Source organism: Marmota marmota, unplaced genomic scaffold, assembly GCF_001458135.2.
Source record: "Marmota marmota marmota unplaced genomic scaffold, marMar, whole genome shotgun sequence".
In the NCBI taxonomy this organism is placed as follows: domain Eukaryota; kingdom Metazoa; phylum Chordata; class Mammalia; order Rodentia; family Sciuridae; genus Marmota; species Marmota marmota.
The window spans coordinates 14150-28178 of NW_026009894.1; the positions used below are offsets into that span (position 1 = coordinate 14150).

The 14029-nt window shown below is 45.1% G+C and overlaps 1 long non-coding RNA gene across 1 annotated transcript; it reads left to right on the forward strand.

Annotated features, from left to right (window-relative positions):
* The first annotated feature begins 303 nt into the window (after positions 1 to 303).
* Positions 304 to 11401, forward strand: LOC107133854. The gene is made up of 3 exons (XR_001502409.2): positions 304 to 435; positions 9174 to 9308; positions 11230 to 11401. It is a non-coding gene; the product is annotated as an uncharacterized LOC107133854 (long non-coding RNA).
* The last annotated feature ends 2628 nt before the right edge of the window (positions 11402 to 14029 follow it).

The following is a 14029-nucleotide window of genomic DNA, read 5'->3' on the forward strand; positions in this document are numbered from 1 at the left end:
TGATCTTGTTCTTGGAGAGGATATTTTTCCTTTACTGTGCAATTTACTTGGTTAGATTAAAAGTGAAATCTCTAGCTCGTGATAGGTGGCAGCTCAAGTTGTCATCGTTCTTTTTATAGTGTAAGTACCTTGACATCTCAGCTCATTACTTCATAGCATTCAGAGGGTTGATTTCATGTGTTTTGTGTCAGATCCTGTGGTCCTGTTCTGCAATATTTTTCTATTTAATTTTAAATGACTTAAAAGTATCCCATCTCTACTTTATTGCTTAGTTTTTCCTGGGCATAAGTTCTTTCACTCAAAAACAATAACCAAAAACAATTTTATTTTTAATGTCATAGTCACCATAATTAAAATGCCTTTTTGTTTGTTTATCTCTTAGGAAAAAGTGCTGCAAAGGGTATAAATTTGTTCTTGGACAGTGTATCCCAGAAGGTATGTAATGTAAAAGATGGCCTCATCTTTCTATTCATGACTAATCATTAGAAGTCTATGAAGTTCAGATGTGTATAGAATATTATCTGTCTGGTTATCTGTTTATGTATAATTCTTCCTTGGCATAAAATTCCTTGCTAATTTAGTCATACGTGACATGCTCTATCTAAATCATCACATGAGGTATTCATATACAGTGAGGGTTTTTTGAGATATTATACTTAATAGGCTATAATTCCCTAATCAGCATTTCATAGACAAATTACAATCAACCCTCCTTGTTCCCTCTACCTGGTTTTCATGTGCTAAACTTTAAGCCCCTTTGCATGACCATCAGGGGACGCTATCTAAATGCTCAGCCTAGCACTGCACACAGAGATGTTAAGATGAGCCCAGCTGTCAGGTGTGTACTGCAGAGACGGGAGGCAGATCATATGGAATCAGACCTGGATTCTAACTGAGCTTCCACGTCCTGCTCAGTATGACCTTGGGAAAGTTAATTTTCTAACCCTTAAGTTTTTACAGGCAGGTATTTGTACTAGGGTCATACGGACGTTTAAACTTTGCCTCATGTAAAGTACTTGGAACAGGAGGCCAGTTCTTAAGCACTCAGTAAGTGGTGGCTGCTGCTGTCACTATTAATAGATGCAGTGTGTGCCTTAGAGACAATTGAGTGCAGCAGCTGTTCAAAGGTAACACACAACATGGAAGACCAGGTGGACTCGCGGGGATACTTAAGCGGGGTTATCAAGGAAGGCTGCCCAGGTCTTAGCCAGGTAGTTGGAGTGGTGAAGAGGATTCCAGTCTAGCAGGGACATAGGAAGCACCAGGGACTGTCGGGGGAGGGCATTTGGTTTGGTTTTGCAGGACTTAGGGATTGAACCCAGGGCCTGGCACCTGCTAAACAAGCACTCTATCACTGAGCTTCATCCCCAGCCCATCAGAGACTGAAAAGCCTGGGGTTAATTTGCGCAGTCTGGGATGGAGCACGTGAAAGAGCTTTCTTCACTACTACCCAGGAAGCCAGGTGTCTCTGGAGGGAGGATGTGGAGCCCAGCCAAGCTAATTCTGTTGCGTTGTCTCACGGAGTACAATGTCTTCATCAGTTGGAAATAGATGAATCCCTCCTGTGTGTTGCTGTCTTTGGTAGAAGGATGGAAGAGTTCATTAAATCATGACTGACCTTTGAGAAAGCTGCCATGGACAGCTGCTTAGGAAAGTATTTCACATAACATTGTTGAGGCCTGAGGTCTCTCTAAGCCGAATCTCTCTCTGTAAGCCAGTTCTATTGATCAGAGCCTGGCAGGGAAAAAACCCATGAAAATTAGAATTGCTTTTCTTTATGAGCCAGCTCTTCTCAGTCAACAGCTGTGTCCTTTATAATGCAGTTTGGCAGATTCCAAAGAAAATTAAGTTGAGGCCAATTTAAGATCCTAACTAAAGACCTTGCTCAGTGTTACTGAAAAATACATCCTATGGATACCCCATACTTAGTTTCTTTAAATGTTAGATATTGTGGTTTCAAATGCCTAGGCTTTCTCCCCTTAAAATGAGAGCACAGCACCTGTGACTAGTGTAACCAAGGGCTGAATATTTCCAGGGAAAGTGGACTCTACTGCCAAAGGTTCCTCTGCCATGATTTCTGCTCTTACTTCTCACCAGAATACATTTTCAAGTTGATTTGTTTTAATCAGTGGAAATAGATTAGTGATTGTTTCCTTGACTAAAGATACATTTAGTCATAAGGGATTCTATCACCCACAAATGCAAAGTACAAATGTAGAATTCCAGTAAAGGCTGTATTTTAGGCACCTGGAGTTGTAGCTCAGGGGTAGAGTGCTTGCCTAGCACATACAAAGGCCCTGGGTTCAATCCTCAGTACTAGAAGAAAAAAAGATTGCATGTTAGTGTTCTCCAGAGACCAAAAAAAAAAAAAAAACTAGGCTATGTGTGTGGGTGTGTGTGTAGTGGGGAGACAGATTTTGATTGAGATTTATAAGATCAGTTCATGAGATTATGGAGGTACAAGCCCAGAATCTTCAGGGTAAGCCAAAGGCAGTCTCCTGGCAGAATTCCCTTTTTATCAAAGCAGGTCTATGTGTTTTGCTACTAATCCTTCAACTGACCAGATGAGGCCCACCCCAGGCGGGAGGGTAATCTGCTTTACTCAAAGTCTGTTAATCTCATCTAAATACCTACACAGAAATGTGTAGATCAAATAATCTTAGAATAATGTGAGATCAAATATCTGAGTACTTTGTCCTAGTTGAATTGATATATAAAATTACCCATCACAGTCTACCCCTTTTCAACTTGGCACCCATACACATTTAATCTCCTGAACTTAATCTCCAAATGGAAACAATCATAAGGCCATACCTCCACCTGATGCAATGCTGCTACCCCCATGTTAAAATGCACGGACACCTTCCCCAGAAAAGGATGCAAAGTAATATTTATTTTTCTCCTCCATATGCTATAATTTAAATGCTGTCATGTTAAAGTTCACCATATTTCAATGCTGTGATATAAGTTAATACATCTTATTGATACACAATGTGATAAGAAAAAGGTATTTGCACATATACACACATATTCTAGAATATAAATGCTCATGACAATCATGGCCCTTGTTTCTGAAACTGGTCACATGGTCATAGCTGCTATTCATAACTTCTTTCTTCCACTAATTTTTTTCCCTTTGCCTCCAATAAGCTCCTCACCTGGTCATGTTTATTTTTTGTGGTGTTTGTATTGTTAACCTGGTGAGGTATTCTACCTCTTTCTTCCTGAGATGTTCATCTAGCCTGAACTGGGTGGTGGTTTTCCATCAACTGTAATTGCAGGACAGAGTAACCCAGAGACACCTTAAGATATTCCTTATATCCAGACACTCCTTTGCTGAGGAGTAACCATCCAGCTTCCCCTTGTTAGACTGTCACTGGGCCAACGCAGTGACTTCCTCCCTTGCAGGCCTATGAGGCATGAGGACCCCAGTGTCCAGATGGCAAACCTACGGAAGCATTTTTTTTCTCCTCCCACAATCATCCTCCATTTGAAACTAACAGCATAAAGTCACAGGAATGGGAATCAGAAATTCTGCTAGTAGAACTGTATGTCTTGTTGTGAACATCTAGTCCCAGCTACTGGGAGGCTAAAGTGGGGAGATCATTTGAGACCTGCCTGAGCAACAGCTCTATTCCCCCAAATGAAAAGGTCTCCTCTAATAGATCATGGAGATGAAACTGGGTAACCAAGAGGGATGCCACTCTCGTTTCCACCCCTTGATTCCTCATCCTGTGAATGAATACTGGTCAAGGGAGAAACCACACCATATATTGGGTACTAATTCACAGCATGCACACTCTCTTGGTGGACTTTGGACCAGATGTATAGGTAGCATGGCCTGGCCAAGTTAACTAATGAAATTAACCATCCCAGGTAGCAAAAAGAAACTAGTGTGTCTAAACAGATGTGTTAACTGATGAGTGGAAGTTAGTTTTTTAAAATGTTGCTGGCTCATTTGTTGCTGAGTCGTGGGCAGTGACCTGTGTGGCCTGTGGAGCAAATCTGGTCCATTCCCTGCCTCTAGAAATAAAGCTTCATTGAAATGGGGCCATATACCTATTCACCAAAGTAGTACTTACTTATGGCTGCTTTTGCATGACAGCAGTGGAGCTGAATAGTTGCAAGGGAGGTCTGCAAAGACAGGATCTGGTGCCCCAACACCCGCCATTGTTATCTTGGCCATGTGATAGGATGATCCGATTTGTTTAGCTCAGCAGTTATGAACTGAGCATACAACATGGGGAAGAAATCCCGGCCGTTACTCCAGGGGGCATAGTCCCTCCCATGAAGGCAAACAGTGATGGGAACCAGCAGCAGAAAAGCAGGTAGAGCTTTCCCTGTGTGTCAGGCACTGTGCTTGACGTGTCATCTGGTTTCATATCCACAGGAGTGAAGTGGGTGTTGGTATTATCAGTATTTTACAGGTGAGGAAACTGAGCCTTAAAGAAACTGAGATCACAGAGTGGCCAAGTTGGGAGGGCGGGTACCTGATCATTGTCAGAGCTTGTGAGCGGAAGATGGTCAGAGTTCCATGGCCTTGAGAGGAGACAAAATAGACTCGATGGAGGAGATCAGGGAAGGCTTTTGCAGTGAAGATAGAAAACCACAGTTACAAGGCACTGAGAGTGAAGGTGTCAGGTTGGACGTTAATTACTAAGGTGAAGTGACAGAAGTATGTAAGAAAGATGGTGTGACTGGGACCAAGGACAAAAGTGAAGAGAAGCTCAAAGGTAAATCTTAATGTTGGAGAAATCTCAAGGAATTTAGTGCCCAACCTCAAATGCGAGAGTGACCCACCCATGCTTCATTAGTACAAACTTGAGGATCATTATCTGAAGTGCTCAGGACCAACCAGAAGTGTTTTAGGTTTCAGAGTTTCTTGAAATTTGGAATATTTGTGTAGACTTCACTGGTTGATCATTCCTGATCCAGAAATCTGAAATACTTCAAAATCTAAGACATGGTGCTTGAAATTCTTGATTTCCAATGTTTAGATTGTCAGAGATGCCTGGCCTATTTAGAACTAGAAGGCTGTCTGAGCACTGTGTGTTGGTCAGGTAGCCTAGTGGCGGTTGTGCAGAATGGATTTAAAGGAGAAGGTTCTTGGGAGTAGGATCCTGTTTACATAGACTATGAAGATCTGAAATAGGAGCCAAGAGAAATACAACAGAGTATAGAAAATGTGTAAATTTTAAAGATAAAAGCCACTTGACTAAGTTGATAGGCTCTAAAAAACAAGTTTTCAAAAACAAAGGACAGAATAAATTTCTTAGCCTTGCCTCTCCCACAGAAACTCTACAAGATTGGCGGGGGCGGGGGCGGGAAGCAAAAGACATACACCCACAAGATTAAGGAGAAAGGAAGAAGAGATAACAGCAACAACATTTTAGAAGCTGGAGAACAGACAAGATAGTAAAGAATTCAGCAAAATGAGAAGCCTGAGCCCTCAGACAGCACCAGGGAAAACTAAGGAGCCAACAGTTCATACCGACACTAATGACAATCAAAACTGAAAACAAGGGTTGAAGTGGTGCCAAAACAGGTTAGATTTAAAAGTCTGAAAAGTCAGACTATGATGTGCCCTCCATGCAACCAAAATTATTGCCCCTTTTATACCCAGGCAGGAAACCAAAAGTACCCTCTTCTAAGAGGGTAAAGCAGAGGTTCTTGAGGCTGGCTGGGGAGGACCAGTCAGATGCAAGTAAGAACTCAACATCGCACGTGGAGGCATTAAGCAAATAGGTACACATTGAAGATTTAAACACCCATCCCCCTCCCTTCATAGTTCAAAAAGGACTTACTCTCGGATAGGGATTTGGACACGCTGCCTCTGGACATCGAGCAGACACAAGGAAAGCTCTAGAAACTGATGCTGGAAGGCACCGGTCGAGTCACTTAAGCTGAAGCTTGGGATTTATAAAAATCCCATGTGCAAAGAGCTGCTGTTGAGCTATTTTTCATACTCCACAAGTAAACTTGGACAACACCCAAGGAGCACCAGATGTTGGAGGAAAGCCTTCAAAAAGAAACCTAAGGGAAAGTCTCAGAGAAAGCATGAGCTACCCGGACAGAGGGAGACTTGGAATCAATTCACTTAGACTTCAGGAACAATACAGAATGCATCAAACAAAAACAGGGTGTCAATAAAAAGGAACAGAATGAAGAATTCTTAGAAATCAAAAACATGACACATAGAAAATAGCAAAAGGGTTGAAAGGTGAAATTAAGGAAATTACCCAAGACCTAGATCAAAGAAATGAAAAGTAGAAAAATGAGGAACAGTCCAGGGAACACAACCTCAAGATAATTAAGTTACACAGAGAAAAGGAGTTGTCATTAAAGATGGAATTCAAGGAAATTCTCCAGAATTTTCTAGATAGAAAGGGGCCCATCAAAGAATAACAAAGCCCCACGTGAAAACCTCATTGTGAAATTGTAATACAATGGAAACAAAATTAAAATTTCAGAGGGGGAAGAAGTGAAATTCATATGAAAGATTTAGTAGTAGAATCTCATAGGACTCAGCTGCAGTGAGCCTGAATTAGAAAACAATGGAGCGATGTCTGCATACTGTGGAGGTGAACTTCTCTTACGGTTTTATGCCCAAACTATCAATCACTAAAATATATTTTTAGACATGCATAAGCATAAAAATGTTACCTCTTTCATGACTTTTCTCGGGAAGCTACTGGAGTATATGCTCCAATACAACTAGAGCATAAACCAGAAAAGAGGAAGATGAGGGAGGAGGAGAGGGAAGCATAGGGTCAAAAGAGTGTGGATGGAATCCCCAAGATGATAGGGAATGGACACACCAAGAAGCAGCCACAGAGATTTCTGCTGGGAGAAAGCACAGAATGTTCTAGAAGAAACTTCCTCAATCAGAAATGGGCAGATACTTAAACATCTGAAGAGATTTAAAAATTTCAGGAAGTCCCTAGAAATGAATCATAACTGTCATCCACATGCTCCATTATTTATCAGAGAACATTTGATAGAAAGAACCAAAGACTACACATTGAGAACTGAAAAGTCAAAAGGAAAACTCTCCCAGAAGTAACAACCATGTACAGTAGCTCCCACTTCTAAGCTAGGGGAGCAAAGAGGCAGGAGACCCATTAAGACATAGAAGCTCGGAGGAGGTGCCATTGGGCTAGGACCCAGGTCTTGGAGGCACTGGGCAGCCTGTGCTGTTTCTCTGAACTCAGTTTGTGGCTCATGGATCTGGGAACCCCACTTGGGGGAAGGAGCACCAGATCACTGGTGCGGGGTGCCCCTAAGATGGTTGTGGGGAGGCTGCTTCTCCAAGTGTTAGAAACTGCAAACTGGCATTTACTGCTGCTATCCAAAGGGTCTGGATGGAGTTGGGTAGGACTGGGATAAGGCTCAGGAACAAGCACAGGCAGAAAGGTGCAGAGCCCCTCTTCCAGCCTCCATGTGTTTGTGTGGGTCTGTCTCTGTACCTACACCTCCCGACAGCACCCCTTATTGAAAGCACCCAACAGGCTGGAGAATTTGTCTCCAGAGCCTCATGTCACCAAGTAGCTGTTGGAAGAAGGTGGAGCAGACTTGAAACTACATGAGCTCAATGACTCGGACCCCCAAAAACACACAAGGCACTTCCCTTAAGGACATCAGACAGTTCCCCAGGGAAGGGCAGTTCAGTGGAGTGTACCTCCTGGCTCTGCCCAGAGAGCTTTTATATCGTCACTCCAGGGCAAATGCTGGAGATTTACCAAACTAAAATTTCAACAAAACCCATTGACCAGATGGAAGGAACCAGAAGTGCCAAGTGCTGGGGTGGGGAAGTGCAATAAAAATGCTAAGTGTATCTCGTGACTGGAAGTTAATAAGGAACCTTTAAAGTAAAAGCAACATTTAAAATAAAGGAAGCAATGCAAATTGAATACTTAGAGTTACGGAGGTGAACATGAAAACAGCTGGAAGAGTTTAAGTGGCACCTAAGAAGCCGAGCAGAGTGGGATCGGCTGCTTCTGAAAGCAAGACCTCATTGGGCACCACAGCCAACCAGTGCCTTAGACGGCCCCTCTGCCTCCTGCCTCCTCCCTGGCTGATCCAGTAATGGTGACAGCTGGCAGGACAGGGCAGCTCATTACCAGTCACACTGAGACTTGACTTTTGAGCAAAAGAAACACAGAACTTTGGTTGCCTGGAGGTGATGCTTGGTTGAGGAAAAGTTAGCCAGAGAGTTTGTAGGCCTGGTCAGAACCCAGGCTGGCAAAGCAGACCTGGAGTCCCACTTGTGGGAAGTATCGTCCAACAAGGGCAGCTTACCAGGTCATCACCAGAATGGCATGATCTTTGTCAAAGTTGACCCTGTCTGCATCAGAGACAGCTCACTTCTTTCCCTTCACATACAGGAGAGCAGACCCAGGTTCACCTGTGTCTCAGGAGGGTCCATCTGGGACTAGTACATGGAGATGACAGTGACGAGATGCTGGAACTGATCTGAGAATATGTCAAAACAGAGCGATTTAGAGCCAGAGGCCCTTCAGAGGCTCATTAAATATCAGTTCATAAGAATGGAGAGTAGTAGATGCCCCAATTCCTAACACATTATTGGGCATTCACCCTCGTATGCACAGGCATAGGGCCAGCAAGAGATCTGCAGCCATTCAGTCTCACCCACCCCCCTCTCACATGCAGAATCTCTATACACACACACCATCGTGTGCACACCTACCATACTCACTTGTGCGAGCATAGGCTCTCTGAAGACTCTCGCATATCTATTCCAAAAGCTGCCCTCATTTTTCTGAGTCTGCCAGCCAGCCCTTCCTCTTACATTTGGGCACCAAAGCCCATCAATGCCCTGCTGGAAGGACTTCCCTGTTCCTATAGCAGTTGAAGATCAAAGAGGCCCCCAGGAACTGCTCCAGAGCCTGGCTGACTAAAGCATCTTTGCTTCTGGATAGTGACCAAGACCCAGGGGCACAATGAGGCAACTTCAGAGAAAAGCATGAGTGGTGTTTGCCTTCTGCCACCACAGTGCTCTCAGAAGCTGTACCACAGCCTCCAGGGCTAATGCCCCTGTAGGTGTGACTGCTCACAGGTCACACCTGCAGAATGCAGCCCGGAAGGCGAGCTCCAGGCCAGGCTGCCCTGTCTACCCCTGCGGCTGACGTGAGTGCATACTTTTTCTCTTTCAGATTATGATGTTTGTGCCCAGGCTCCCTGTGAACAGCAGTATACAGACAACTTTGGCCGCGTGCTGTGCACCTGTTATCCAGGATACCAATATGACCGCGAGAGACACCGGAAGTGGGAGAAGCCCTACTGCCTGGGTGCATTGGCAATGCGTGCTATTTTCCAGCTCCTAACTGGCAGTGAGATGTAAAAGCCAAAGACGGGGAACCAGGCCAGATGTAATAGAATAATGCAAAACAGGAAATGAGTGGTCTGGAATGTAAACCAGAGAAGCAAGAATGAGTGTTCTCAAGAGGTGACTGGGGAAACAGAGGTGTGCGTGTGGCAGGAGGTTAGAGGCAAACTTGGCTGTAGCTGAGCAGTTGCCTGGCCATCACCAGGGGCACCAGCTTGCTCTGGTCGTTCTCCTTGACTGGGCATTCTTAGTGCCCTCCTTGAATTCCTGAGGAGGTTTAGGGCTCATGGTCTGGAACTGTGTGTTTGAGTGTGGCAAGCCCATGACTAACCTGTCTCCCCAACTGGGGTCCCTGCTTGAAAGGTTCCTGGCCCCTCCTCCAGACATAGTGAGCCACAACTTTGAGGGTGGGTCCAGGGACGTGCATTTACATGAGTACTATGCTCAGTGAAGTTTCAGATCAACTGGAAGAAGAGTAGAGACCTCAGATGGACCCAGGTGGGAAATAAGCCATTTGATATGAGCAAGGCTCCCTCCTCCATTGGGCACCTGGGAAAGTCTAGCCTTAGGTCCCCTAGTTTTTCCCAAAAAGCATCTGGGAAAGGTACCCCAAACCGACAAGCAAATGGAGGAGGGTAGGAGGGACTCAGGGTGCCTCTTACAGAGCGCATGGGACACTCCACACAGCTCAGGGCTGGGCCCATGGGCTCCCCTTTCAGTTGATGGGAGCTACGTGCCCTAATTCTTTTTCTGTAGACATTTGGGGATCAGCAGTACTTTGCATTCTACTAAGAGTGTCCTCTGTGGCCAGTACAACCGCTTCACTCTGACATTTAAGGGTGGGAACACCTGGAGAAAAAGGCAGTCAGCCTGAGGAACTGCAGAGGCGGCTCCAACCGTCGCCTCCATCCAGGCTACATATGACAACAGTGTATACTGCAGAGGAGCACCCGAATTACTGTGCTCGCTCTTGGCACCCAGGGAGCCTGCCAGAGCTGAGTCCCTGGCTGCTTGTCCAGGCTAAAAAATTATCGGCATCCTAAAGTTCAAGGCTGGGCTCTGTCTGCCCACATGTCACGGTCAGGGGCTGTGTGTCCTGGTTCCCACCCACTGCTACGGGGTGTCTTTAGCCAGTGAACAGGAAATGGAATTGAGCCCATCTTCTCATGGTGGGAAACGTGTTGTTTCTTCCCAGTGCAGCAGGGGCGCAAGCCCCATGGTGTGGGCAGTTGACGTGGACCCTCCGCGGTTACTCATTTGATGGTCTCATGCCTCATTTCCGCAGCTCATGGGGGGTCTGCTTGGATCATTGATGAGGCAGAGATTTCCTAGGGAAGCCTCTCTCCATTAGACATCTGTGACTATTTTGTCATAAGTATATTTTCCCAAGTATATTGTGTTCCTTAACTGGGAAGGGGCTATTCCTAAGTGGCCCTTGTGTCACATGTAGAATTCCAGCCATAAAGGAGAACTTTAAAAACCTCAGCACACTAGACTGCTTGCAAAAAATCACTTAGCTAATGTCTGCTCATCAGGGTGTGTTGGCCCCAGTGCTCTCCTGAGGAGCCCTGGGAAGTATTTAGGGACAGGCTTCATTATCATCATTTCCCAGGTGAACTCTCTAAAGGCCAGCCGTACCTCCATCGGGTCCCGTGACGGCCAGGAACCCATCATTGGTTGGTCTGTAATGATAGTCACATGGCTAAAGTGCCACTTCCACAGACGGCCCATCCTCCCAGTGCCCAACCTCATGCCAGGCTCTGTCCGGTCAAGGTCTGGAATAGTGTCCTTGGCACAGGTATTATGAGGGACAAGTCTTGTGCCATCTGTGGCATAAGTGACTTCTCAGAAACTGAGCGTTTTCTGCATTTGGTTCACACCAGACATCGACGAGTGTGCCACCAGCAACAAGACACTGTGCGACCACATCTGTGTCAACACTGTGGGCAGCTACCACTGTGAGTTCCGGGAGGGCTATGTCCTTGAGGACGACGGGAAGACATGCACCATGGGGGACAAGTACCCCAACGACACTGGTGAGTGAGGCATGGAGTTGCCCTCTGTGCATATTTTTATATTACACGTTGTCACTTTGGGGACTTTCAGATGATTATTGTATTATTTGTGTAATGTTTATATTTTAAACATATTGCCTATTACACATGTATCTCATGTTCCCACCCACTGCTACCCAGTGTCTCCAGCCAGTGGACCTTTTATAGAGTATATTTGTCTATTTTCCTTTATATATAATGTAATATGCATTATTTATATAATATAATGTTACAGGTGTTACTGTAGCCATAGATATCTCATTTATATAAGATTCTCAAGTACCTATATCATACAAAACATGTACAACATAGTCAATATTATATAGTTGTATTTTAGGTAATATGTAGTATTTTCATGTTGTATATAGTGAGCCGTAACATAATCTATGTAATATGCTTTTAATACGTATCATGTGTAACAATTATACACAGGCACTTGGGAGCCCAACCAGGTTCCTTGGAACGGGGCAGGAAGGGACATTTACATGGACCCCGGTGGCACCTGGGGTCTGAGGACGTATGTTCAGACTCTTCCTAGAGAGGAGGACTTAAGGGGGCAGTGATGCTTATTAGCATGGAGGAGGTAGCTGGCGTGTTGGAGGAGGGTGGTGCGCTCCTGAAGAAATCAGCAGCGCTGGATTCTTTGTATTAAGAGCGAACAAGAATGAGCAGAGACGAGACCAGAAGGTCTGTATTCTCCCCAAGGAAACAGACTGAAATATAAATATAAATCGCTTTCACATGAGGTACCACTCTACACCAGCGCTACTCAAAGCATGATCCATGCTCGGTGCCTGTCCACAAACTATTTGTTCTTTGAGTCATGATTGGATAGAAATAGAAATCGAGCGTTTAGAAAACTCTATTGGAAAGGAATTTCATTTGAATCCAAGCATTTGTTTGTGTTACATTATAGCTGATTTTTTAAATATAGTTTTAGTTGTAGGTGGACACAATACCTTTATTTTTATGTGGTGCTGATGATCGAACCCAGCGCCTCATACGTACTAGGCAAGTGCTCTATCACTGAGCCACAACCCCAGCCCTATATCCAATTTCAAGCAATTCATTTTGCAAAATTATCAGTTCACGATCAGAAAAATCTCTAACAGCTGGTTGTCCAACACAGTTAAGAAGCTGATTTACATACAGCTACATAGTACCGACTACACTGTACATGTTTTGTATGATAATATAGGTACCTCAACTGAGATGTTCCATCACCTAGGCATAAGATCAGCCTGGTCTGTTGGGTTATATCTTTATTTAAGTTTGGAGGAAAAAATAAGAGGAGAAGGGAAAAGAGCCCCCAAAGCTGCTGTGGGTGCTTCAGGGAATGCCTTGGTGGGCAAAATATCATCGTGTTCACACCTAAACTCTGGGATCTCTGCCAAATTACAAGTGCCCGTCGTTAGAGTTTAGGATTTCCACCTGTATGGAGGAGTGTCCTGGGCCTTCCAGTCAGGATGAACTTTAAAGCAAATTGTACTGCACTGACCACAGTTGACTGGACAGGTTTCCTGTGGAGAAAGTCCTCGGTCACTCAGAGGGCCCGGGGCCGGACCTCCCTGGGCTCAGGGCTCGGCTCCTGTCTACTTCCCTGGGAAAGAGAAAGTTGCTGGGGTGCTGTGAGGGGGTTAGCTGGGCCTGGGCCATCCCTGGGAGGGGCACAGGTGCCCTGGGCAGGTCACGTGGATGAAGAAATGAGGGACATCAAAAAGCCACAACCATCCGGGGGCTCATGAGAGCCCAGCTTCAGAAAGGGGTGGGAAGACAGACAGCTGGGGACCAGCTGCCTCCCGAGGAAAATCTACAAAGCGAAATGAAATGCAGAGGAGCAACTGGGTTGAGTCATGAGGAAGCCGCCAAGTGTTGGAAATCGATGAAAAAAGCTATTTGGAGCCACCTTGGCTCTGGGCAATTGGGAATCATGTAAATGAGCATGGCCCTCAAGCAAGGGCAGACAGGTTAATGAAGTTAAAAACATTTATAGACTGTTCTTGTATTCAAAATTAAAATCGTTGCAATTTGTGGTTGGAGGAGCAGGGATGTGTGACGACTATAAATTATGTCCTTTATTGGGAAGAATCTCATGGGAAAATGGGGTGCAGCTTTTTATCCACTGTAATGTGTGGACCTTGTAGAGAATAGGTCACAAGAAAGCAGCTTTGCAATTTTTCATTTTAGAATTGGGTTTCCAGCTGTGCTCTGAGCCAGGCAGCTCTTGAGCTGTTGGGCTGCAGGCTGCTCAACCTGGCAAGTGTATTGCCTCTGCCTCACATTTCTATGCAGAAAGAATCCGCTTTATAGGGGCATGAAGGAAGCCTGCAGCAACCCGACCAGACACAGAACAACAGACACTTGCTGCCGAGTGTTAGGGCAGGAGTCCATGATCTGGCTGTAAAAGTAATAGGATCTCCCCTCTATGAGGAGTCCCAGTCTGGTGGGATGGAGTAGTCGGCAGTAAGATGGACCACAATTAGCTGGGACCAGAGTCCAGGTGGGAGTTAGACAACAGGTAATATTTTATAAGCCGAGTTGAGTTGCTTTTGGTCTTGGGTGACGTCGACCTCCTGCAGTAACTTCTCACCTCCTGCAGCTACATTGCCCTTCAGTCCGAAGGGATGGC